The sequence below is a fragment of the Manis pentadactyla genome, chromosome X, assembly GCF_030020395.1.
Source record: "Manis pentadactyla isolate mManPen7 chromosome X, mManPen7.hap1, whole genome shotgun sequence".
Classification (NCBI taxonomy): domain Eukaryota; kingdom Metazoa; phylum Chordata; class Mammalia; order Pholidota; family Manidae; genus Manis; species Manis pentadactyla.
In genome coordinates this window covers 124,351,714-124,376,933 of record NC_080038.1, presented here as the reverse complement: position 1 = coordinate 124,376,933, position 25,220 = coordinate 124,351,714, and positions in this window count along the sequence as shown.

Here is a 25,220-nt window from a genome sequence, read left to right as displayed (position 1 = left end):
GTCACTGTCCATCAGTGTAGTAAGATGCTGTAGAATCACTACTTGTCTTCTCTGTGTTGCACATCCCTCCCTATGCCCCCCCTCACATTGTACATGCTAATCATAAGGCTCCCTTTCTTTTTCCCCGCCCTTATCCCTCACTTCCTACCCATCCTCCCCAGTCTCTTTCCCTTTGCTAACTGTTAGTCCATTCTTGGGTTCTGTGAGTCTGCTGCTGTTTTGTTCCTTCAGTTTTTTTATTTTTATTTTTCATTTTTTTAAATTTTGGTATCATTAGTCTACACTTACATGAAGAATATTATGTTTACTAGGCTCCCCCCTTCACCAAGTCCCCCCCACATACACCATCACAGTCACTGTCCATCAGCGTGGTAAGATTCTGTAAAATCACTACTTGCCTTCTCTGTGTTGCAGAGCCCGCCCCATACCCCCCACATTATACAAGCTAATTGCAATGCCCCCTTTCTTTTTCCCCACTCTTATCCCTCCCTTCCCACCCATCCTCCCTAGTCCCTTTCCCTTTGGTAACTGTTAGTTTATTCTTGGGTTGTGTGATCCTGCTGCTGTTTTGTTCCTCCAGTTTTTCTTTGTTCTTATACTACACAGATGAGTGAAATCATTTGGTACTTGTCTTTCTCTGCCTGGCTTATTTCACTGAGCATAATACCCTCCAGCTCCATCCATGTTGTTGCAAATGGGAAGATTGGTTTTCTTCTTATGGCTGAATAATATTCCATTGTGTATATGTACCACATCTCCTTTATCCATTCATTTTCTGATGAACACTTAGGTTGCTTTCATATCTTGGCTATTGTAAATAGTGCTTTGATAAACATAGGGATGCATATGTCTTTTTGAATCTGAGATCTTGCTTTCTTTGGGTAAATTCCTAGAAGTGGAATTCCTGGGTCAAATGGTATTTCTATTTTGAGCTTTCTGAGGAACCTCCATACTGCTTTCCACAATGGTTGAACTAATTTACATTCCCACCAGCAGTGTAGGAGGGTTCCCCATTCTCCACAACCTCGCCAACATTTGTTGTTGTTTGTCTTTTGGATGGTGGAGATCCTTACTGGTGGGAGGTGATATCTCATTGTGGCTTTAATTTGCATTTCTCTGATGACTAGCGATGTGGAGCATCTTTTCATGTGCCTGTTGGCCATCTGGATTTCTTCTTTAGAGAACTGTCTACTCAGCTCCTCTGCCCATTTTTTAATTGGATTATTTGCTTTTTGTTTGTTGAGGTGTGTGAGCTCTTTTATATTTTGGATGTCAACCCTTTATTGGATCTGTCATTTATGAATATACTCTCCCATACTGTAGGGTACCTTTTTGTTCTATTGATGCTGTCCTTTGCTGTACAGAAGCTTTTCAGCTTGATATAGACCCACCTGTTCATTTTTACTTTTGTTTCCCTTACCTGGGGAGATATGTTCATGAAGAAGTCACTCATGTTTATGTCCAAGAGATTTTGGCCTATGTTTTTTTCTAAGAGTTTAATGGTTTCATGGCTTACATTCAGGTCTTTGATCCATTTTGAGTTTACTTTTGTATATGGGGTTAGACAATGGTCCAGTTTCATTCTCCTACATGTAGCTGTCCAGTTTTGCCAGCACCATCTGTTGAAGAGGCTGTCATTTCCCCATTGTATGTCCATGGCTCCGTTATCAAATATTAATTGACCATGTATGTTTGGGTTAATGTCTGGAGTCTCTATTCTGTTCCACTGGTCTGTGGGTCTGTTCTTGCACCAGTAGCAAACTGTCTTGATTACTGTGGCTTTGTAGTAGAGCTTGAAGTTGGGGAGCGAGATGACCCCCCCACTTTTTTCTTCCTTCTCAGGATTGCTTTGGCTATTCGGGGTCTTTGATAGTTCTATATGAACTTTTGAACTATTTGTTCCAGTTCATTGAAGAATGTTGTTGGTAATTTGATAGGGATTGCATTGAATCTGTAGATTGCTTTGGGCAAGATGGCCATTTTGACGATATTAATTCTTCCTAGCGAGGAGCATGGAATGAGTTTCCATTTGTCAGTGTCCTCTTTAATTTCTCTTAAGAGTGTCTTATAGTTGTCAGGGTATAGGTCTTTCACTGCCTTGGTTAGGTTTATTCCTAAGTATTTTATTCTTTTTGATGTAATTGTGAATGGAATTGTTTTCCTGATTTCCCTTTCTATTAGTTCATCATTAGTGTATAGGAAAGCCACAGATTTTTGTGTGTTAATTTTGTATCCTGCAACTTTGCTGAATTCCAAGATCAGTTCTAGTAGTTTTGGAGTGGAGTCTTTAGAGTTTTTTATGTACAATATCATGTCATCTGCAAATAGTGACAGTTTAACTTCTTATTTACCAATTTGGATTCCTTGTATTTCTTTGTTTTGTCTTATTGCCATGGCTAGAACCTCCAGTACTATATTGACTAACAGTGGGGAGAGTGGGCATCCCTGTCTTGTTCCCGATCTCAGAGGAAAATCTTTCAGCTTCTCACTGTTCAGTATGATGTTGGCTTTGGGTTTATCACATGTGGCCTTTATTATGTTGAGGTACTTGCCCTCTATACCCATTTTGTTGAGAGTTTTTATCATGAATGGATGTTGAATTTTGTCAAATGCTTTTTCAGCATCTATGGAGATGATCATGTGGTTTTTGTCCTTCTTTTTGTTGATGTGGTGGATGATGTTGATGGATTTTCGAATGTTGTACCATCCTTGCATCCCTGGGATGAATCCCACTTGGTCGTGGTGTATGATCCTCTTGAAGTATTTTTGAATTCGGTTTGCTAATATTTTGTTGATTATTTTTGCATCTATGTTCATCAGGGATATTGGTTTGTAGTTTTCTTGTTTGGTGGGGTCTTTGCCTGGTTTTGGTATTAGGGTGATGTTGGCTTCATAGAATGAGTTTGGAAGTATTCCCTCCTCTTCTATTTTTTGGAAAACTTTAAGGAGAATGGGTATTATGTGTTCTCTGTATGTCTGATAAAATTCCGAGATAAATCCATCTGGCCCGGGGGTTTTGTTCTTTGGTAGTTTTTTTATTACCTCTTCAATTTCTTTACTGATATTTGGTTTGTTTAGATTTTGTGTTTCTTCCTTGGTCAGTCTTGGAAGGTTGCATTTTTCTAGGAAGTTGTCCATTTCTTCTAGGTTTACCAGCTTGTCAGCATATAGGTTTTCATAGTAGTCTCTAATAATTCTTTGTATTTCTTTGCGGTCCGTCATGATTTTTCCTTTCTCATTTCTAATTCTGTTAATGTGTGTTGATTCTCTTTTTCTCTTAGTAAGTCTGACTAGAAGCTTATCTATTTTGTTTAATTTATCAGATAACCAGCTCTTGGTCTCATTGATTTTTTTATATTATTTATTCTTCCCATTTTATTTATTTCTTCTCTAATCTTTATTATGTCCCTCCTTCTGCTGACTTTAGGCCTTATTTGTTCTTCTTTTTCCAATTTTGTTAATTGTAATGTTAGACTATTCATTTGGGTTTGTTCTTCCTTCTTTAAATATGCCTGGATTGCTATATACTTTCCTCTTAAGACTGCTTTTGCTGCGTCCCACAGAAGTTGGGGCTTCGTGTTGTTGTTGTCATTTGTTTCCATATATTGCTTGATCTCTATTTTAATTTGGTCATTGATCCGTTGATTATTTAGGAGCATGTTGTTAAGCCACTATGTGTTTGTGGGCCTTTTTGCTTTATTTGTACAATTTATTTCTAGTTTTATACCTTTGTGGTCTGAAAAGTTGGTTGGTAGAATTTCAATCTTTTTGAATTTACTGAGGCTCTTTTTGTGGCCTAGTATGTGGTCTATTCTGGAGAATGTTCCATGTGCACATGAGTAGAATCTGTATGCTGTTCCTTTTGGATGTAGAGTTCTATAGATGTCTATTAGGTCCATCTTTTCTAGTGTGTCGTTCACTGCCTCTATGTCCTTACTTATTTTCTGTCTGGTGGTTCTGTCCTTTGGAGTGTATGGTGTGTTGAAGTCTCCTAAAATGAATGTATTGCATTCTATTTCCTGCATTAGTTCGGTTAGTATTTGTTTCACATATGCTTGTGCTCCTGTGTTGGGGGCATATATATTTATAATGGTTATATTTTCTTTTTCGATTGACCCCTTATCATTATGTAATGTCCTTCTTTATCTCTTGTTACTTTCTTTGTTTTGAAGCCTATTTTGTCTAATACTAGTATTGCAACACCTGCTTTTTTCTCCCTGTTGTTTGCATGAAATACATTTTTCCATCCCTTGACTTTTAGTCTGTGCATGTCTTTGGGTTTGAGGTTAGTCTCTTGTAAGAAGCATATAGATGGGTCTTGTTTTTTTATCCATTCAATGACTGTATGTCTTTTGATTGGTGCATTCAGTCCATTTACATTTAGGGTGATTATTGATGGGTATGTACTTATTGCCATTGCAGGCTTTAGATTCGTGGGTACCAAAGGTTCAAGGTTAATTTCCTTACTATCTAAGAGTCTAACTTAACTCACTTAGTATGCTGTTACAAACACAATCTAAAGGTTCTTTTCTGTTTCTCCTCCTTTTTCTTCCTCTTCATTCTTTATATATTAGGTATCAAATTCTGTACTTTTTGTCTATCCCTTGATTGACTTTGGGGATAGTTAATTTCATTTTGCATTTGCTTAGTAATTAGCTGTTCTACTTTATTTACTGTGGTTTTATTACCTCTGGTGACAGCTATTCAACCTTAGGAACAATTCCATCTAAAGCAGTCCCTCCAAAATAGACTGTAGAGATGGTTTGTGGGAGGTAAATTCTCTCAGGTTTTGCTTATCTGGAAATTGTTTAATCCCTCCTTCAACTTTAAATGATAATCTTGCGAGATAAAGTAGTCTTGGTTCCAGGCCCTTCTGCTTCATGGCATTAAATACATCATGCCACTTCCTTATGGCCTGTAAGGTTTCTGCTGAGAAGTCTGATGTTAGGCTGATGGGCTTTCCTTTCTTTGTGATCTTATCTCTGTCTCAGGCTGCTTTTAACAGTCTGTCCTTATCCTTGATCTTTTCCATTTTATTTACTATGTGTCTTGGTGTTGTCTTCCTTGGGTCCCTTGTGTTGGGAGATCTGTTCACCTCCATGGCCTGAGAGACTATCTCCTTCCCCAGATTGGGGAAGTTTTCAGCAACTACCTCCTCAAAGACACTTTGTATCCCTTTCTCTCTCTCTTCTTCTACTGGTATCCCTATAATGCAAATATTGTTCCATTTGGATTGGTCACACAGTTCTCTCAATATTCTTTCATTCGTAGAGTTTGTTTTTTCTCTCTGTGCCTCAGCTTCTTTGTATTCCTCTTCTCTAGTTTCTATTTCATTTATCATCTCCTCCACTGTATCCAACCTGCTTTTAATACCCTCCATCACGCTCTTCAACAATTGGATCTGTGACCTGAATTCCTTCCTGAGTTCTTGGATGTCTTTTTGTACCTCCATTAGCATGTTGATGATTTTTATTTTGAACTCCCTTTCAGGAAGAGTCACGAGGTCCATATCATTTAAGTCTTTGTCAGGAGTTGTATTAATAATTTTACTCTGGACCAGGTTTCTTTGGCATTCCATATTTGTATGTGGTGCCCTCTAGTGTCCAGAAGCTCTATTCTGGAGCTGCTCAGCCCTTGAAGCAATGTCAGGGTCACAGGGGAGTGGTATTGGTGACTGGGGGGAGGAAAGTGGTGTTCCCTGCTTCCTGGATGCTGTGCCTGTCTCCACTGCCTGAACCAGTGGGCTGATCACACAGATATAAGCTTTTTTCCCCGAGTACCTGGATATGGATCCTGCTTTCCACAAGCGGCCAGAATCCCAGTCTCCCCAGGAACTCCGCCTGTCCCAGCTTTCCAACCCCGTAATCAGAAGAGTCTCATGAAAGCACCATGAAATGTAGGTTTGTGCTCCCAGCGCAGATCTCCGGAGCTAGGTATTCAGCAGTCCCAAGCTTTCCACTCCCTCCCTGCTCAGTTTCTCTTCCTCCTGCCAGTGAGCTGGTGTGGAGGAAGGGCTCCAATCCCAATGAGCCACAGCTCTGGTACGTTACCCCATTCGGTGAGGTCTGCTCTTTTCTCCAGGTGTGTGCAGTCTGGCACCGTCTTCTTTCCTGTTGCTCTCTCAGGATTAGTTGCACCAACTGTATTTTCTAATTGTATCTAGTTTTAGGAGGAAGCCTCTGTCTCTCCTCTCACACTGCCATCTTTAATTCTTTTCTGAAGTCATGTATTTTAACCAGCACTTTTAGTTGTTTTGCATCAAGAAGGTTTTGTAGCATATATGGTATTAATTTTTTAAATGAACACACAGCCAGTGTTGTCAAATGCATAAGTATTTACTCAGTGAGGAAAATGAAATGATACTAAGTATCTTCTTTCCTCATGTAGTTTTCTAACTTAAGTGGAACAGACTTAAAAAATAATTAGAAAATATTAAGAAGTCACAGAAGAGAATGCTGTATTTGACTTCATATGCCAAGCAAATGTTCATTGTGGGTTGAAGATATCAGAAATGATTTCTTTGAAGTCATGTTTGTTTTTAAAGAATTTGGATAAGCACAGAAGAGGGTGCTTCCATCTTGTAGAAAATCTGATATTTTAATCATAATGTCTCTGGTTCTAATGTACTACACCACTATAAAAACACACACAAAAAATAAACATATTACATGTGCCCTAGGAAACATTGGGAAATAACATCGCAGTGCTTTACCTCAAGGCCAGAGAGAATGTAGGTTTATTTTAATTTTTGTTCACTTTGAAATAGTATAATTGAAAGTCTTCTGTGTCATTATTATAGAAATGACCAAGTATGAAATTTTCTTATATATGAGGTGTCAGGGGATTAGATGTTGTGTGTGTATATGTGTGTCTCTGGTTAAATCTGGATCCTCATATAAAAAATAACTTAGAAAATCCACTGTTTCATATGGATTCTTCTTTTAATATTGAGAATTATGTTTATTATCAAAAAAATCCAACCTGTTTATCCTTAATAAAAACAAAGAGATCACCATAGATATTTTAAAATCCAGCTAGTCTTGGTTGACCAGATATTTTAAGAATAGTTCTCAGTATACATTTATTTCAATTTCCCACAATGGCTCAGCTGATTGGCTTTAAGGAAATCCAGTTAGCATTCATTTAAAAATATAATTTCAAAGGTAATGGTAGTAGTTAATTGTACAAATTTTAGAAAACACAGATGAACAAAAAGAAGGTAAATGAAATCATTCTTTACTATAATTGCATACATGGAATAATCAATGATAGCCTTCAGGGTCTTTAAAAAATTATATAACTAAGTGTACTCATATCACACAATTTTGTATGTTATAAATTATTTCCAGTATTGTACATGTATTTTTAACTTGCTTATCCTATTTTATTATCATCATTATTTGCTATTTAAGTTTTATAAAATTCATATAGTCAAGTCTTTCAATCATTTTAATTGAAGTTTGTGGCTATCAGGTCATTTAAACATTATATTGCATTATGTTAACATAATATGTATTATAGAGTCATTATAGATTTAAAAATACTACTTAAATATATCATAATGTAGAAAGTTTCAAACTTATTTTATAGTTAACATGTGGTGAACACTTCTACATGGCATTTAATATTTTTCACCAATATTTTAAATTGTTGTTTAAAATATTTTTGCAATAATGCACTGTAGTTTTTTTAACCAGTCCATGGTTTTTGATATTCAGATAGTTTCAAATTGTTTACTACTATAAACAGTATTGGAAGGAACGTCTATGTAGCCTGATCTTTGAACATATCAACAATAATTTCCTTAGGAGAAACTCCATCGAATAGGGTGGATAATATCACACAGTATCCACTTAAAGTTTTGATACCTATTGCCGAATTGCCCTTAAGAAAGATTGCGTTGTTTACACATTCTCCACCAGTGTCTAAGATGGCTCATTTTCTCATATATTTAAGAACACTGGGAGTTTCAATAATACATAGAAAATTTTTTTAGTCATGTGATTAAGTGAAAGATTGTAATTTACTGTTAAAGTTAAAATTTGTCATTCATATGATTTCTAGTGAGATGAAATACTTCAAAATCTTTAGTGGCCTTTTGTATTTCTGTTTTGAAAAATCCTGTTTCATTACTGGTGAAGGACTGTATTATTCTTTAGTTCCTTTACTTAGTCTCAAATGGGGATTATAATGATCAGTAAGAGAATAAAAGGTTAGAAGAAGCTATGTAGCTGGGTAAACCATAACATAGGTTCTTAAATATATGTATTTATTCCACAGATTTATTGAGTACTTTCTATTTGCCAGGCACTTTTCTAGATGTTAGGGAAGACAAAGTTCCTTTGTTGTCCACCCCTCCCACTTCCAAAATGGAAGAAACAAGTTATGTAAGATCTTTTAATAATAAATGCTAAGAAGCAAAATAAAGTAACTTAGAAAATCACTATGGTGGGTACCCTAGCTACTGAAAGCAGTCAAATAAGGTCCTTATGAGGAGGTAACATCTGAGCACTGACCTGAGTACATTTAGGAAGTAAGGTATGTGACTATCTTGGGAAAGCTGATTCCAGGCAGATAAAACAAGTACAAAAGTCCACTGTGTTTTAAAGATTATTAAAAATCAGCTCTCTTTAGTTGTTCTAAAAGGTATAGTACTTTTTCCTCTTGAATTCACCTATTGCTTTTCTTTCCAGTCAGCTTAGTTTTAAGACTAATGGATTAATTGATGGAAATGAAAATCAGCTAACTCTTCTAACTAAACTTGCATGATAATTCAACTCTTAAGAAACTGCAGAACGATATGACTGTTAATAAGTTAAATTTAGTATAATGGTGATAGTTTTACTTAGTTTTGAGTACCACTTAATTCCCAGGAAATGGTTTCTGTGAAAGTGCTGAGTAATCAAGAATGGTTTATTGCTTATAAACTCACAAGTGATGGAAATTATTTCTTTCAATAAAAAAATAAAAATGGAGGATGCATAATGAGCTATAAAAAGAGGCTAATAAGAGCTAGGGCACAATTAGAATTTATTCTTCAGAATTGATGGTAATAGCTTTATTTATAAGAAAATGGCTGACATGTGGGGCTTATGACAGATCAGTAACAGAAACACATTGATTTCAGGAGTGATTTTCCAGAAAGTATCACTCAGATGAGTCAGACAGTGTGCTTGGGGTTAATTTCACTTTGGATGGCAGATGTCAGTGAGCTCCTTCAATATATGGTGCAGTCTTGGCTTTGAATTTCATGATGTCAACTGGCTGTACTTCTCCATCTGATTCTGTTTACAAGGAGGTCCATGTTCAATATTTGTACCAATTCATTATTTTGTATTGTTTATTTATTGTGTTCTTACCTGTTCCATATTTTACCTTTACTGCCTTTAAGTATGCTGGCTTTCTGCACATTTTCTCTTCATTGAGTCTAAAACTCTTTAAGGGTCAGGACCACATATATACTTAGGTCAATTATAGTACTCTTTTATTATGCCTTCTAATATACCTAATAGAAGGCTGCTCCCTTAAAGGGTAATAATTGATGCTAAACAGATGAAAGAATTACTAGCAAGTTATAAACTCAGATTTTTCTTGGAGTAGTAACTAAACAGAGATGAATATTGATAAGTATGTTGTAGAGTCACCATTTCAAAATGGAATAAAGCAGGAAGTTTTAGGCCAGTGATTTTAGTTCAAATCCAGTCACTGTTATTTGATCGCTTTACACATGAAGCAGGCATAGTCAGGATTCATTCAGCTTTAATGAAAGAAACCTACTTCAGAAATGGTCTAGGTAAAAAGAGAATTTATTGCATTATTTATTGGAGAAATCCAGTGTTAGAATTGGCTTCTGGCATAGTTTGTTTCAGAAGTTCAAATGAGGAAATCCAGGTAGCTTCTTTGTCTTCCCTCCACTCTTCCATCCTCCTACCTATCTAGTAACTGTGCTCCTTTTTGGATGACTTCATTCTCCAGCTGGCATTCTTCATATGGTTGCTGATTCTAATCCTCTAGGCTAATCACTTCTAGTTACCAGTTCTAGGGGAAGAGAGTTCTCATAGTCAATAATTATATAAAATGTCCTAGAATTGAGTCTCATTTTGCCAGATGCCCATCTCTGAACTAGTCTTTGAGACTAAAGGGATGAAATATGCCAATTAGCCAAGCCTGGGTTATGTGCCCATACTGGAAATGACGGTGGAGTGGTGTCAGTGTACCAGAAATGTATGGTCAGAGAGTGGGTAATAGCAGTCCATCATAGGACAATAGAAGTGCTATTGTTAAAAGAAGTACAGATCAGGTAGAAACAGCAGATGTCAGCTATAACAGACTTCTTTCACAAAACTTTTGGCAGGTATTCAACTGTTTTGTTCATGAATGAATCTTTGGGTACTTTAGTTTTTTAAAAATTTTGTGATAAACTATCTCTGGTAATCTATTAATCATTATGCTGATTTGAAAGGTTGTAGGAATTAAGTGGAATGATGTAAAAAACGCTAAGCACATTTCCTTGACACGTTATTCTTGGTTTTATATGGTTTTTATATCTCCTTGGATTTAGAAGAATGACTGTAAGCAAATTATGTTGCTCTAATGGCTGGTTATTTTGACATTAAAAGTCTTAAATAAAAGTAATGCAATTTTAAGAAGTAGTTTATTCTTCCTCATATGATTCAACCTTGCTCAAACAGGCCCTTGATTAATGAATGCAGCACATAACTTTAAATTCAATTTTTTATAGAAGGCCTTATTTTTCAGAGGCACACCTATATTTCCATTCTCCAAAGTTCTTCATTTATTTATTTTTACAAATATCTACTAAGGAAAAAAATGGCTTACAGACTGCTATCAGGCCTTTAGCACATGATTGTGGTGCTATATTTCATAAATGTGATGTTCGAATTAAATGTTCAAGTAACTGGTTAAAGAAACATGCCTTTAATAATAACCTTCTTTCAGTGTTCATTCTTAAAAGTTTGGCTTCAAAGCATCTCCTTGGAATAAATGTGGCCTGGCATTATACACATAACCTAAACATGATTTTTGTTTCATTCTTTGGGTTGATGTAAATACAGAATATGTGCTTTCTGGTATGTACTACATATATGTGTATATCATTTGTATTTCTCTTCTGTAGCTACTGAGTGACAATGCCATTTCTTGATCTGTTTTCAGTAAGTCATGAGCTTGGAACTGTTGCTCCAATTTTGAGGATGGGCTGTGTCAATATATTTTCACTCTCTTTCACCCAGTGTTTCTTTTTTTATTTTTTTTATTTTATTTTATGTTATTTATTTTTATTTATTTTTTTATTTTGGTATCATTAATCTACACTTACATGAAGAACATTATGTTTACTAGGCTCCCCGCTTCACCAAGTCCCCCCCACATACACCTTCACAGTCACTGTCCATCAGCATAGTAAGATGCTGTAAAATCACTACTTGTCTTCTCTGTGTTGTAGAGCCCTCCACATACCCCCTCCACATTATACATGCTAATTGTAATACCCCCTTTCTTTTTTCCGCCCTTATCCCTCCCTTCCCACCCATCCTCCCCAGTTCCTTTCCCTTTGGTAACTGTTAGTCCATTCTTAGGTTCTGTGATTCTGCTGCTGTTTTGTTCCTTCAGTTTTTCTTTACTTTTATACTCCACATATGAGTGAAATCATTTGGTACTTGTCTTTCTCCCCCTGGCTTATTTCCCAGAGAATAATACCCTCTAGCTCCATTCATGTTGTTGCAAATGGTAGGATTTGTTTTCTTCTTATGGCTGAATAATATTCCATTATGTATATGTACCACATCTTCTTTATCCATTCATCTACTGATGGACATTTAGGTTGCTTCCATTTGTTGGCTATAGTAAATAGTGCAGCAATAAACATAGGGGTGCATTTGTCTTTTTCAAACTGGGCTGCTGCATTCTTAGGGTAAATTCCTAGAAGTGGAATTACTGGGTCAAATGGTACTTCTATTTTAAGCATTTTGAGGAACCTCCATACTGCTCTCCACAAAGGTTAAACTAAATTACATTCCCACCAACAGTGTAAGAGGGTTCCCCTTTCTACACAACCTCGCCAACATTTGTTGTTGTTTGTCTTTTGGATGGTGGTGATCCTTACTGGTGTGAGCTGATATCTCATTGTGGTTTTAATTTACATTTCTCTGATGACAAGCAATGTGGAGCATCTTTTCATGTGTCTGTTGGCCATCTGAATTTCTTCTTTACAGAACTGTCTATTCAGCTCCTCTGCCCATTTTTTAATTGGATTATTTGCTTTTTGTTTGTTGAGGTGTGTGAGCTCTTTATATATTTTGGGTGTCAACCCTTTATTGGATCTGTCATTTATGAATATACTCTCCCATACTGTAGAGTACCTTTTTGTTCTAATGATGGTGTCCTTTGCTGTACAGAAGCTTTTCAGCTTGATATAGACCCACCTGTTCATTTTACTTTTGTTTCCCTTGCCAAGGGAGATATGTTCATGAAGAAGTCACTCATGTTTATATTCAAGAGATTTTTGCCTATGTTTTTTTCTCAGAGTTTTATAGTTTCATGACTTACATTCAGGTCTCTGATCCATTTCAAATTTACTTTTGTGTATGGGGTTAGACAGTGATCCAGTTTCATTATCTTACATGTAGCTGTCCAGTTTTGCCAGCACCATCTGTTGAAGAGACTGTCATTTCCCCATTGTATGTCCATGGCTCCTTTACTGTATATTAATTGACCATATATGTTTGGGTTAATGTCTGGAATCTCTATTCTGTTCCATTGGTCTGTGGCTCTGTTCTTGTGCCAGTACCAAATTGTCTTGATTACTGTGGCTTTGTAGTAGAGCTTGAAGTTGGGGATTGAGATACCCCCCACTTTATTCTTCCTTCACAGGATTGAGTTAGCTATTCGGGGTCTTTGGTGGTTCCATACGAATTTTTGAACTATTTGTTCCAGTTCATTGAAGAATGCTGTTGGTAATTTGATAGGGATTGCATTGAATCTGTATAGTGCTTTGGGCATGATGGCCATTTTGACGATATTAATTCTTCCTAGCCAGGAGCATGGAATGAGTTTCTATTTGTTAGTGTCCTCTTTAATTTCTCTTAAGAGTGTCTTGTAGTTTTCAGGTTACCGGTCTTCCACTTCTTTGGTTAGGTTTATTCCTAGGTATTTTATTCTTTTTGATGCTATTGTGAATGGAATTGTCTTCCTGATTTCTCTTTCTATTAGTTCATTGTTAGTGTATAGGAAAGCCACAGATTTCTGTGTGTTAATTTTGTATCCTGCAACTTTGCTGAATTCTGATATTAGGCCTAGTAGTTTTGGAGTGAAGTCTTTAGGGTTTTTCATGTACAATATCACATCATCTGCAAATAGTGACAGTTTGACTTCTTTACCAATCTGGATTCCTTGTATTTCTTTGTTTTGTCTAATTGCCGTGGCTAGGACCTCCAGTACTATGTTGAATAACAGTGGGAAGAGTGGGCATCCCTGTCTTGTTCCTGATCTCAGAGGAAATGCTTTCAGCCTCTCGCTGTTCAGTATGATATTAGCTGTGGTTTTATCATATATGGCCTTTATTATGTTGAGGTACTTGCCCTCCATGCCCATTTTGTTGAGAGTTTTTATCATGAATGGATGTTGAATTTTGTTGAATGCTTTTTCAGCATCTATGGAGATGATCATGTGGTTTTTGTCCTTCTTTTTGTTGATGTGGTGGATGATGTTGATGGATTTTCGAATGTTGTACCATCCTTGCATCCCTGGGATGAATCCCACTTGGTCATGGTGTATGATCCTTTTGATGTATTTTTGAATTCTGTGTGCTAATATTTTGTTGAGTATTTTTGCATGTACATTCATCGGAAATATTTTTCTGTAGTTTTCTTTTTTGGTGGGGTCTTTGCCTAGTTTTGGTATTAGGGTGCTGTTGCCTTCATAGAATGAGTTTGGGAGTATTCCTTCCTCTTTTATTTTTTGGAAAACTTTAAGGTGAATGGGTATTATGTGTTCTCTGTATGTCTGATAAAATTCTGAGTTAAATCCATCTGGCCCAGGAGTTTTGTTCTTGGGTAGTTTTTTGATTACCGCTTCAATTTCTTTGCTGGTAATTGGTCTGTTTAGATTTTCCTTTTTCTTTCTGTGTCAGTCTTGGAAGGTTGTATTTTTCTAGGACATTGTCCATTTCTCCTAGGTTTCCCAGCTTGTTAGCATATAGGTTTTCATAGTATTCTCTAATAATTCTTTGTATTTCTGTGGGGTCTGTCGTGATATTTCCTTTCTCATTTCTGATTCTGTTGATATATGTTGACTGTCTTTTTCTGTTAATAAGTCTGGATAGAGGCTTATCTATTTTGTTTATTTTCTTGAAGAACCAGCTCTTGGTTTCATTGATTTTTTCTATTGTTTTATTCTTCTCAATTTTATTTATTTCTTCTCTCATCTTTATTATATCCCTCCTTCTGCTGACCTTAGGCCTCATTTGTTCTTGTTTTTCCAATTTCAAAAATTGTGACATTAGACTGTTCATTTGGGATTGTTCTTCCTTCTTTAAATATGCCTGGATTGCTGTATACTTTCCTCTTAAGACTGCTTTTGCTGTGTCCCACAGAAGTTGGGGCTTAGTGTTGTTGTTGTCATTTGTTTCCATATATTGCTGGATCTCCATTTTAATTTGGTTGTTGATCCATTGATTATTTAGGAGCATGTTGTTGTGTTAAGCCTCCATGTGTTTGTGAGGCTTTTTGTTTTCTTTGTACAATTTATTTCCAGTTTTATACCTTTGTGGTCTGAAAAGTTGGTTGGTAAGATTTCAATCTTTTGGAATTTACTGAGGCTCTTTTTGTGGCCTAGTATGTGGTCTATTCTAGAGAATGTTCCATGTGCACTTGAGAAGAATATGCATCCTGTTGCTTTTGGATGTAGAGTTATATAGTTGTCTATTAGGTCCATCTGTTCTAGTGTGTTGTTCAGTGCCAGTGTGTCCTTACTTACTTTCTGTCTGGTGGATCTGTCCTTTGGAGTGAGTGGTGTGTTAAAGTCTCCCAAAATGAATGCATCGCATTCTATTTCCTCCTTTAATTCTGTTTGAAGGGCCCCCACCAGTAAGATGGCGAACTTCCGGCTTCTCTTCCGCGTCCTCAGTTCCCGACAGCGCCACCTAAAGACCAATCACCTCTCTCCCCACTCCCACTCCAGCACCTAGCCAATAGCCATCAGCCTCGTAGAAGTAACACCATAATCACCCCATGCCCCTTCCTATATAACCCAGCACCTTTCCCCAATAAAGCGGAATTCTCCAGTGAATTGCTGCTGTGTGTCGCTCCTTTCCATTCATTGGTGCTGAAACCTGGGAGACGGGACACCCCAATTGGGCCCCATCTTCCCCCCGACACCAGCAGCAGCTTTCCCTAGTCCTCTTTTTCCAGCGCTGGCTCCTCACACTCACCACTCCTCTTTAGCCTTTAGGTAAGTTTTCCCCCGGAGTGGGCCACTCTTCCCCGAGCTATCGCAGTGCCATTGACCGTGATTGTCCGGCAAGGCCCTGACGCTCGGGGACGAGGAGGGAACTCTCCCCACCTCAGGCCTTCACGGCTGCAGCAGACCCTGAGGCCCCCCTCCAACAGTCATAAATTGCCACTTCCGGCCTTCACAGCTGCTGCAGACCCTCAGGCCCCTCCTCCAACAGCCATAAACGAGGTGACTCCTTTGCGGATGAGAACGCTCCCTTTTTCCCCCCCTCCTCCTTCTGTTCCTTCCACTGAAAGTTCCTTCCGCCGAAAACTCCTAGTACTAGGTACCTCGGACTCCGGCACTCTGCCTTCTTAGAGAAGTCTGGGTGACGACCCACACTTCCTAAGAAACCGACTCATATACGAGTTTCCACAGACCACCAAGGATCATCGGGGACGCCCTTTGTCTCCTTGCTGTCTGCTCCCAGTCCGAGGATCTCCGTTCGTCTTCCCTTGTTTGTCTCCTTCTCTGTCCTTTAGCCATGGGAGCCTCCTCATCCCTCCCTGAAAGTTCACCTCTTGAATGCCTGCTCAAGTATCTAGCCACCCTCTCCCTGACGCCTGAAATAAAACCAAAACTTCCCCGCAAATACTGCTCCCAAGATTGGATGACATAGCCCCTAAACAATAACAACCAATGGCCCGCAGGGAGAACTCTTGATCCTAACATCACTCACGATCTCTTTAACTACTGCCAGCACCTGAAAAACTGGAAGGAGATTCCCTATACCGAAGCTTTCCGCCTCCTCCCCCCACCCCCCCAAGTTCTCCTAGCCTGCAAGCCATCTCCCCCGCAAAAGCCTCCCATTCACTCCTTTTCCCCTCCTCCCGCCTCCCTCGCCGCTGCCGCCGCCTCCTCCCCCCACCTCCCCCCAAGTTCTCCTAGCCTGCAAGCCGTCTCCCCCGCAAAAGCCTCCCGTTCCCTCCCTTTCCCCTCCTCTCCTACAACAACCCCTCCCCCTTCCTCCACCACCATCTCCTCCCCCACCTCACCCCCCTGCAAATCAAGCCTGAGCCTTTCAGCCCCCCTCTAACTAAGTTCCAAGAGCCTCCTCTGTCTTTGCCCCCATCACCTGTTTCTCCCCCACAGACTGAGCCAGAACCCTTCAGTCCACCTCAGACTCGGTCCCGAGGGCCTCCCAAAATTATCGCCTCCCCTCCGAGAAGTAGCAAGATCCAAAGGCATCATGCGCGTTCACGTCCCTTTCTCCTTAAGAGATTTAGCCCAACTTGAGAAACGCCTAAGTTCCTTTTCCACTAATCCCACAACATACATCAGAGAGTTTCAACAGACCCTCCAGTCATACAGCCTCACACATCATGACATTTTCATGTTCCTGGCCAATACCCTCCTTCCTGAAGAGCGTAGACGAGTTTGGAACTTCGCCCAAACGCATGCCACTGAAACCCACAGAACTGACCCCACCTATCCCCCTGGCCCCACTGCTGTCCCCGAACAAGACCCACACTGCGATTATAACACCACCGTGAGTCTCCGCTCTCTTTGCCTGCTGCTTAATAGCAGGTCTGAAAAAGGCAGCTTGTAAAGAGTCAATTTTCAAAAGCTCCCTCCGAGTTCTTAGACAGACTCACTCAAGCCCTATTACAGTATACCAGCCTGGACCCAGAAACGCCTGACGGGAGACATGTCCTTATGATATACTTCCTAGCTCAAAGCTACCCCGACATTAAAGCTAAACTCAAAAAGTTAGAACAGGGCCCCGCTACCCCACAGACTGAGATCCTAACAGTGGCCTTTAAAGCCTTCCATAACCAGGAGGAGGAGAAAGAAGGCCGTAAACAAAAGGCTGATCAGGCCAATTTCTAAATGTTGGCCCAGCTGATAAAACCACAACCTAGGCGCCCCTCTACAAACAAGCCCCCCCCCCCAGGAGCTTGTTTCAAGTGCGGAAAAGAAGAGCATTGGTCAAAGGCATGCCCCTACCCCAGATCTCCTACCACCCCATGCCCCAAATGCTACAAAAAGGGCCACTGGAGGTCTGATTGCCCAGCCACCCGAAGGGGAGGCTGGACGAACAACCCCCATCCTAAGCCCCCCATAGTGGGGCTGGCAGAAGAAGATTGACGGGGCCCGGAGTCTTCTCGCCCGACCATTTCCATCACCAAACAGGAGCCCAGGGTTACTTCAATAGTAGACGGTTGCCCCATCTCCTTCCTCCTAGATACAGGAGCCACCTTCTCAGTCTTGCGGGAATACCGGGGCCCTACCATGCCTGCCATTACTCCAATAGTCGGGGTAGGAAGTAAACAGATTTTCCCATTAAACCCCCCCCCCTTTTATGCACAATCCAAGACAATCCCATACCTTTATCCCACTCCTTCCTAGTTATGCCCCAGTGTCCCATCCCCTTACTAGGACGGGACATCCTTTCTCTCCTCCATGTTTCCATAACTATATCCACTCCCACAATCCCCAGTACTCCATTTCTAATGGCCCTCACAGCTGACGACCCCCCTCTACCCAATGAAAGCTCCAGTTCCACCCTCATACACCCTGTAAATCCCAAAGTTTAGGACATTACAAGCCCCTCTGTAGCTCTATGTCCTCCTGCCTCTATCAAATTACGTAACCCCTCTCAGTATATCTGTCAGGCCCAATACCCCCAACCACTTCAGCCCTCATAGGCCTCCAACCCATCATTCAAGAGCTTTTAAACAAAAATTACCTCAGACCCACTCACTCCCAGTTTAATACCCCCATATTAGCTGTTAAAAAAACCAACAGATCTTTCCGCCTCGTCCAAGACCTTCACCTCATCAACATGGCCATCATCCCTATCCATCCCTTAGTCCCAAATCCATACACCCTTTTATCGCTGCCCTGCCTTGGCCTCCCGAGTCCCCTCCTCCCAATATTTTTTTGCCTTCACCCGGACAGACCCATACACAAGACATTCTGAACAACTCACTTAGACAGTTTTGCCACAAAGCTTCCGAGTCCACCTTATTACAATACGTGGACGATCTTCTATTCTGCAGTCCCTCGTGGGAACAGTCTCAACTTGACACTGCCTCCCTACTTAACCTTCTGGCTTCCAGAGGTTACCAGGTATCCCCTGTCAAAGCTCAAATCTCTTCCCCTTCTGTCACTTACCTCAGATTTCTTCTATCTCAACAAAGAAAGTCCATTACCTTAGACAGAAAATGGCTCCTCTCTGACCTTCCCATTCCCAAAACCAAGACAGAAATCCTTTCCTTTCTAGGCCTGGCTAAGTATTTTAGAGCGTGGATCCGTAACTTCTCCCTGTTGGCAAGACCCCTATACGACCTCAGCAAGGGCCCCCCTGAAGAACCATTATCCTCCTCACCCCGACACTCCTTCATTAAGCTCCGTGGAGCCCTTGTGGAAGCCCCAGCTCTCCATCTTCCTGATTTGTTGAAGCCCTTCTCATTATACATTCATGAGAGGTCCAGTCAAGCTCTAGGAGTCCTAGGCCAATATTATAGCCCATCCTTTGCCCCAGTAGCTTATCTTTCCAAGCAATTAGACCCCACAGTTCAGGGATGGGCCCCCTGCCTAAGGGCATTAGCCGCTGGACAGCTCTTGCAGAAGGAAGCTCATAAACTGACATTCGGGGCACCCCTTACCATTCTGTCCCCACATCACCTAAAAGATCTTTTAACCTACAAAAGTTTACAGACTCTCCCTCCCACCAGACTCCTGACCTTACTGTCCTCTTTCTTCCAAAATCCCGTTCACCCCCTTTGCCATCCATACCCGAATCATGACTTTTTCCTCCTTTACTGCTCTCTTGCTTTTTCTCCTCATTCCTATTGTCTTCCCCGCCACCCCAGCCTCCTTTGTATGGTGATTCAAAGTAAGACAGACTTACACACAGCATCAAACAAAAGTTACTGCCCTTATTGCCACATCAGACTGCCCTCTGAAAGGCTGCTCTGAGCCTTTCTACCTCCACTTTCCTCCATCCACCGAAGTGTTCACTAGCAGCTACCTTTATTCTCCCTACCTCTGCTTCCTCTATGACCAAAGACAAGCCTATTGCAGGCGATGGGAAGACACCTATGGGGATGTCCCTACTAGTCTTGCGCCATTCACTACATGAGTAACTCCCAGTACCCACAGCATTACTCCTCCAACCGTTTCATGAAGTACCCCAACAGGCTCATTCTCCTTATCAATCCCAGATCCCTGGGACTCTCGATGAGCTGCCGGGGTCACAGCCTCAGTTTACTATGGTGGGTCCTCGACCCCCCACAGTACCCTTCATATCTCTCGAGAGTATGTTCCCTCTCACTCCCAGATCTCTCAAGTTGCATCAGAAATCGGACAGTCCAAAAAAGTCATTATCCAAACTCTTAACAGCACTTCTTCATCTTCTTATTCCTCCTACTCTTAGTTACAGCTTATTCAAGACACCACCATCTTTCTTAACCACACCCTCAACACCGCCAATTGTTTCTTGTGCGCATCACTACAGCACCCATTGCTGGCCGCCGTGCCCCTTAATATTTCCAACTACTCCTTCCATGCAGAAGGACAACCCCTCCGCCCCCTGGCAGACATACCCCTATGGGAACCAGATTACACAGATAATCTCACCATCCACCACTGTGTAAACCCAGCTCCACCCCCCTCCAGCGCACTTCACTGCCTCTCTATCTACACCCCTACCTCCGGCTCTAAGACTTTCACTCAACCGGGACACTTCTTTTAGTGTAATGGCAGTCTTTTCAACTCACTGCCTCCAAACTCCGATATACCCTGCATTCTCGTCACCCTAATCCCACAGCTTACACTTTACAGCATGGCAGAATTTCTTGAGCTCCAACCTCCCTTGCCCTCGCGCACAAAAAGGGCTGCTTTCCTTCCCATCATGGTCGGTATCTCTTTAACCACCTCAGCCATTGGGGCAGGGTTTTCGAGAGGAGCCTTGGGTCACTCTCTATGGGCAATTAGAAATCTCAATGACAAACTTGAGGGAGCCCTGACATCCACTGCCGATTCCCTAGCCTCTCTCCAAAGACAGGTCACTTCGCTAGCTAAAGTCACCCTTCAAAACCGGCGGGCCTTAGATCTGCTTACAGCCGAGAAGGGCAGCACCTGCGTCTTCCTTTGAGAAGAGTGCTGCTATTACATCAATGAATCCAGCATTGTAGAAACTGACATTACCAAACTCACCGACCTTGCCTCCAGCCTCCACTCTGCTTCCAATTCCAACCCATTCTCTTCAATACTAACAAACCCCCTCCTTACCTGGCTGTGGCCCATTGCAGGCCCCATAATAATCATTCTTCTCGCCTGTCTCTTCTTATCCTGTATAATAAAGTTCATCAAATCCCAAGTCGGAAAAATCTCTAATCAAACTTTCAACCAGCTTTTACTCAGGAACTATCAGCTTCTGGCCACAGAAGATCCCTCACCCTCACGTAACCTCCTCACCACATGCTGAGATATACCCCTCTCTCCGCTGGAAACTGTTCCTGGAAACAATAGCCGCAGACGCCTGGCTTCTGGCACCCATATCCTCTTGGCACCATTGGAATCAATAAGTCCTCGACCTATAGTTACAAGAAACCTTCATTGATTTCCAATCTGAAGAAGTCCACATCTACTCGTCCTTACTGTGGAGAGCCCTATCAACCCTTTCCCCCAATCCTCAAGCCCTCTCTCCCTTCTCTGCCCCCGTTCAGCAGGAAGCAGTCAGAGAGAAAGCAACGTCCACAACCCCATAGAGGAGAAAGGGGGGAATGAAGGGCCCCCACCAGTAAGATGGCGAACTTCCGGCTTCTCTTCCGGGTCCTCAGTTCCCAACGGTACCACCTAAAGACCAATCACCTCTCTCCCCACTCCCACTCCCAGCACCTAGCCAATAGCCATCAGCCTCGTAGAAGTAACACCACAATCACCCCATGCCCCTTCCTATATAACCCAGCACCTTTCCCCAATAAAGCGGAATTCTCCGGTGAATTGCTGCTGTGTGTCGCTCCTTTCCTTTCACTGTTAGTATTTGTTTCACATATATTGGTGCTCCTGTATTGGTTGCATATATGTTTATAATGGTTATATCCACTTGTTGGACTGAGCTCTTTATCATTACATAACATCCTACTTTATCTCTTGTTACTTTCTTTGTTTTGAAGTCTATTTTTTCTGATACTAGTATTGCAACACCTGTTTTTTTCTCCCTGTTGTTTGCATGAAATATCTTTTTCTATCCCTTGACTTTTAATCTGTGCATGTCTTTGGGTCTGAGGTGAGTCTCTTGTAAGCAGCGTATTGATGGGTCTTGCTTTTTTATCCATTCCATTACTCTGTGCCTTTTGATTGGTGCATTCAGTCCATTTACATTTAGGGTGATTATTGAAAGATATGTACTTACTGCCATTGCAGGCTTTAGATTCGTGGTTACCAAAGGTTCAAGGTTAGCTTGTTTACTACCTTACTGTCTGACCTCACTCGCTTATTGAGCTGTTATAAACACAGTCTGATGATTATTTCTTTCCCTTCTTTTTCTTACTCCTCCATTCTTCATATGTTGGGTGTTTTGTTCTGTGCTCTTTTTAGGAGTGCTCCCATCTAGAGCAGTCCCTCTAAGGTACCCTGTAGAGGTGGTTTGTGGGAGGCAAATTCCCTCAACTTTTGCTTGTCTGGGAATTGTTTAATCCCTCCTTCATAATTAAATGCTAATCGTGCTGGATACAGCATCCTTGGTTCAAGGCCCTTCTGTTTCATTGCATTAAATATATCATGCCATTCTCTTCTGGCCTGTAAGGTTTCTGTTGAGAAGTCTGATGATAGCCTGATGGGTTTTCCTTTGTAGGTGACCTTTTTTTCTGTCTCTGGCTGCCTTTCATACTCTGTCCTTGTCCTTGATCTTTGCCATTTTAATTATTATGTGTCTTGGTGTTGTCCTCTTTGGGTCCCGTCTCTCGGGAGTTCTGTGTACCTCCATAGTCTGAGCAACTATTTCCTCCCCCAGTTTGGGAAGTTCTCAGCAATTATTTCTTCAAAGACACTTTCTATCCCTTTTTCTCTCTCTTCTTCTTCTGGTACCCCTATAATGTGGATATTGTTCCTTTTGGATTTGTTACACAGTTCTCTTAATATTGTTTCATTTCTGGAGATCCTTTTATCTCTCTCTGAGTCAGCTTCTATGCATTCCTGTTCTCTGGTTTCTATTCCATCAATGGCCCCTTGCATCTTATGCATTCTGCTTATAAATCCTTCCAGAGATTGTTTCATTTCTGTAATCTCACTCCGGATGTCATCCCTTAACTCTTGTATATTTATCTGCAGCTCTGTCAGCATGTTTATGATTTTTATTTTGAATTCTTTTTCAGGGAGACTGGTTAGGTCTGTCTGTGCAGATTGTCTCTCAGGGGTTGTCTGATCTATTTTGGACTGGACTAAATTTTTCTGCCTTTTCATGGTGATAGCGGTTGCTGTAGGCAGGTTGCGGGTGTGTCAGATAGGAGAAGAAAGTCCTTTCCTGCTTTCTGGATGCCTTGCCCTTCTCCACTGCCTGTGTCAGTTACCCACACTCCTGGAGCAGCCAGCGGGTTAATCCCCTAAGCTGCTGTGGGCGGGGTCTCCGTCAGAGCAGCACAGATCCCTGCCGGGAGTGGCAGGAATGCCACGTGCACTCCTCCACAATAGTGGCACCCCTGCCGGGCAGCTGTGTGCCAGCAACGGCCTTTGGGTCTGGTTTGGGTGGCTGTGCATCGGGCTGGGATTCCAGTCGGCTGCTGGGAGCATGGCTGCTCCCTCTGGCACCGCTGCAGGTGCACGTGGGCCTCTCCTGTGCCCCTCTGACACTGCTGCTGCTGGCACGCACGGGCCGCTCCTGGTACGCTCAGTTGACGCCGCTGTGGGCTTGCACAGACCTCTCCCGGGCTCCTCTGGAGCCACTGCTGCCGGCGCACACAGGCCACTTCCGGCCTGCTCGGTTGCTGCAGCGGCAGGCTCTCACAAGCTGCTCCCTGTCCCCTGTGGCGCCGCCACCCCTGGCGTGCACTGCCACTCTCCCACTCCTGGGCCGGTGTGTCAGAGTCCATGCCAGTTGGGGGCTGACTAGCAGGCTGCTTAGTGCCATGAGGGGCTTCAGAGCTGCGCTGCCGCCCAGGGGGTTAGGGCGCCTAAAGTTCCCCGGGATTCCCAGCTGCTGGCTAAGTGTGCTGGGATGACTTCGTTCAACTGTGGGGTCCCTATCTTTTTAAGACTTGCAAAAAGCACTCCCTTTTCTTTTATCTCAGGGGCGCCATTTGCGGGGACCTGCCCGCAGGTTTTACTTTTCCATTTCTCTAATATCCAGCACCCCGTGCACCTTGTGTCTGCACTCTGGGTGCAGATTTCTAGAGCTGGTTGTTTAGCAGTCCTGGGCTTTCTCTCCATCCCTGTTCCGACTTCTTTATTCCCGCTGAGTTTTGGGGTGGGGGAGCGTTCAGGTCCCGCCTGGCCGCGGCTTGTATCTTACCCCCTTCGTGTGATGCTGAGTTCTCGCAGATGTAGATGTATCCTGGCTGTTGTACTGTATCCACTGGTGTCCCTTTTAGGAATAGTTGTATTTATTGTATTTTCATAAATATATATGTTTTTGGGAGGAGGTTTCCTCTGAATTACTCACTCTGCCATCTTCCTGTGATCCTCCCAGTATTTCTTTTAATCAAGGGAATCCATTTGTGAGATGGATGCTGGACTTAAAAATGTAGGTTATGGTCATGTAAGAAATAGAAAAATAATATGCCCTATTAAAATTTGAACTTTTAACATGGATTCTTTTGCACTGTTCTGTAACCACCTAATCTAACCACAGAGCTTGGATGCTATAGATCCTGCTGTGTATCCTTTTGCTGTCATAGGAGTGAAAATGAATGGGTCTCAAAGAATGGAAAAGCACAAGTGTCCTGTACATGCTAATGGAACTGTCAGCTCAACTAAAAGATATGCTTCATTAATTCAAGGAAATTATCACAATCTAATATATTTCATAGTTTAATTACTTTTTAAATGTGTGTCACCTTCATTGGCATGCTGGCTCCATGAGATCACATAATTTTGTTTTTGTAATTCACTGCTGGTTTTTCAATCTCTAAAATAGTGCCTGAGACATAATAGCTGCTCAATTAATTATTTTCTGAAAAATTGTAATTGACTATTACATGCCAATATAAAGGCTGGGGGGGAGGGCATCTGTGGAGAGATATCCACCAGGGCAGGATTGGGATGAAGGTTGGAATATTACTCCATTATCTTCAGAGAGATTGTTGATGAAGTCACAGCAGTGAAAGTGCGTTTCTATAAATATAAAATAGATGCTTGACTAATATTCATGGAGTAGCACTGTTAGTATTGACTTCGATCTCTCTATAATGTCACCTTTTCCCTGCAATGGCAAATGTCTTTTCCATTCTGTTGCTCAAAATCATATCTGACTTGATTGTTTATAGATCATGATGCGTGATCAAAACCGAAAGTTTCTGTGATATGACTGTCCTTGCACTGTTCACCATGTAAGAACTTGTTCACCATGTAAGAACTTGTTCGTTAGGCTTCAGAAGATTGGAGACTGGTGAGAGTTAGGCTTGGGGTTGTTTAATGTTTGTGCATCGAGTCCCCTATACAGAATTTTATTGTTGTTAACAACCATTTGATCAATAAATATGAGAGATGCCCTCTCAAAAAAAAAATATTCAGTGAAGTTTTCCAAAGAGTATGTGATATATGAT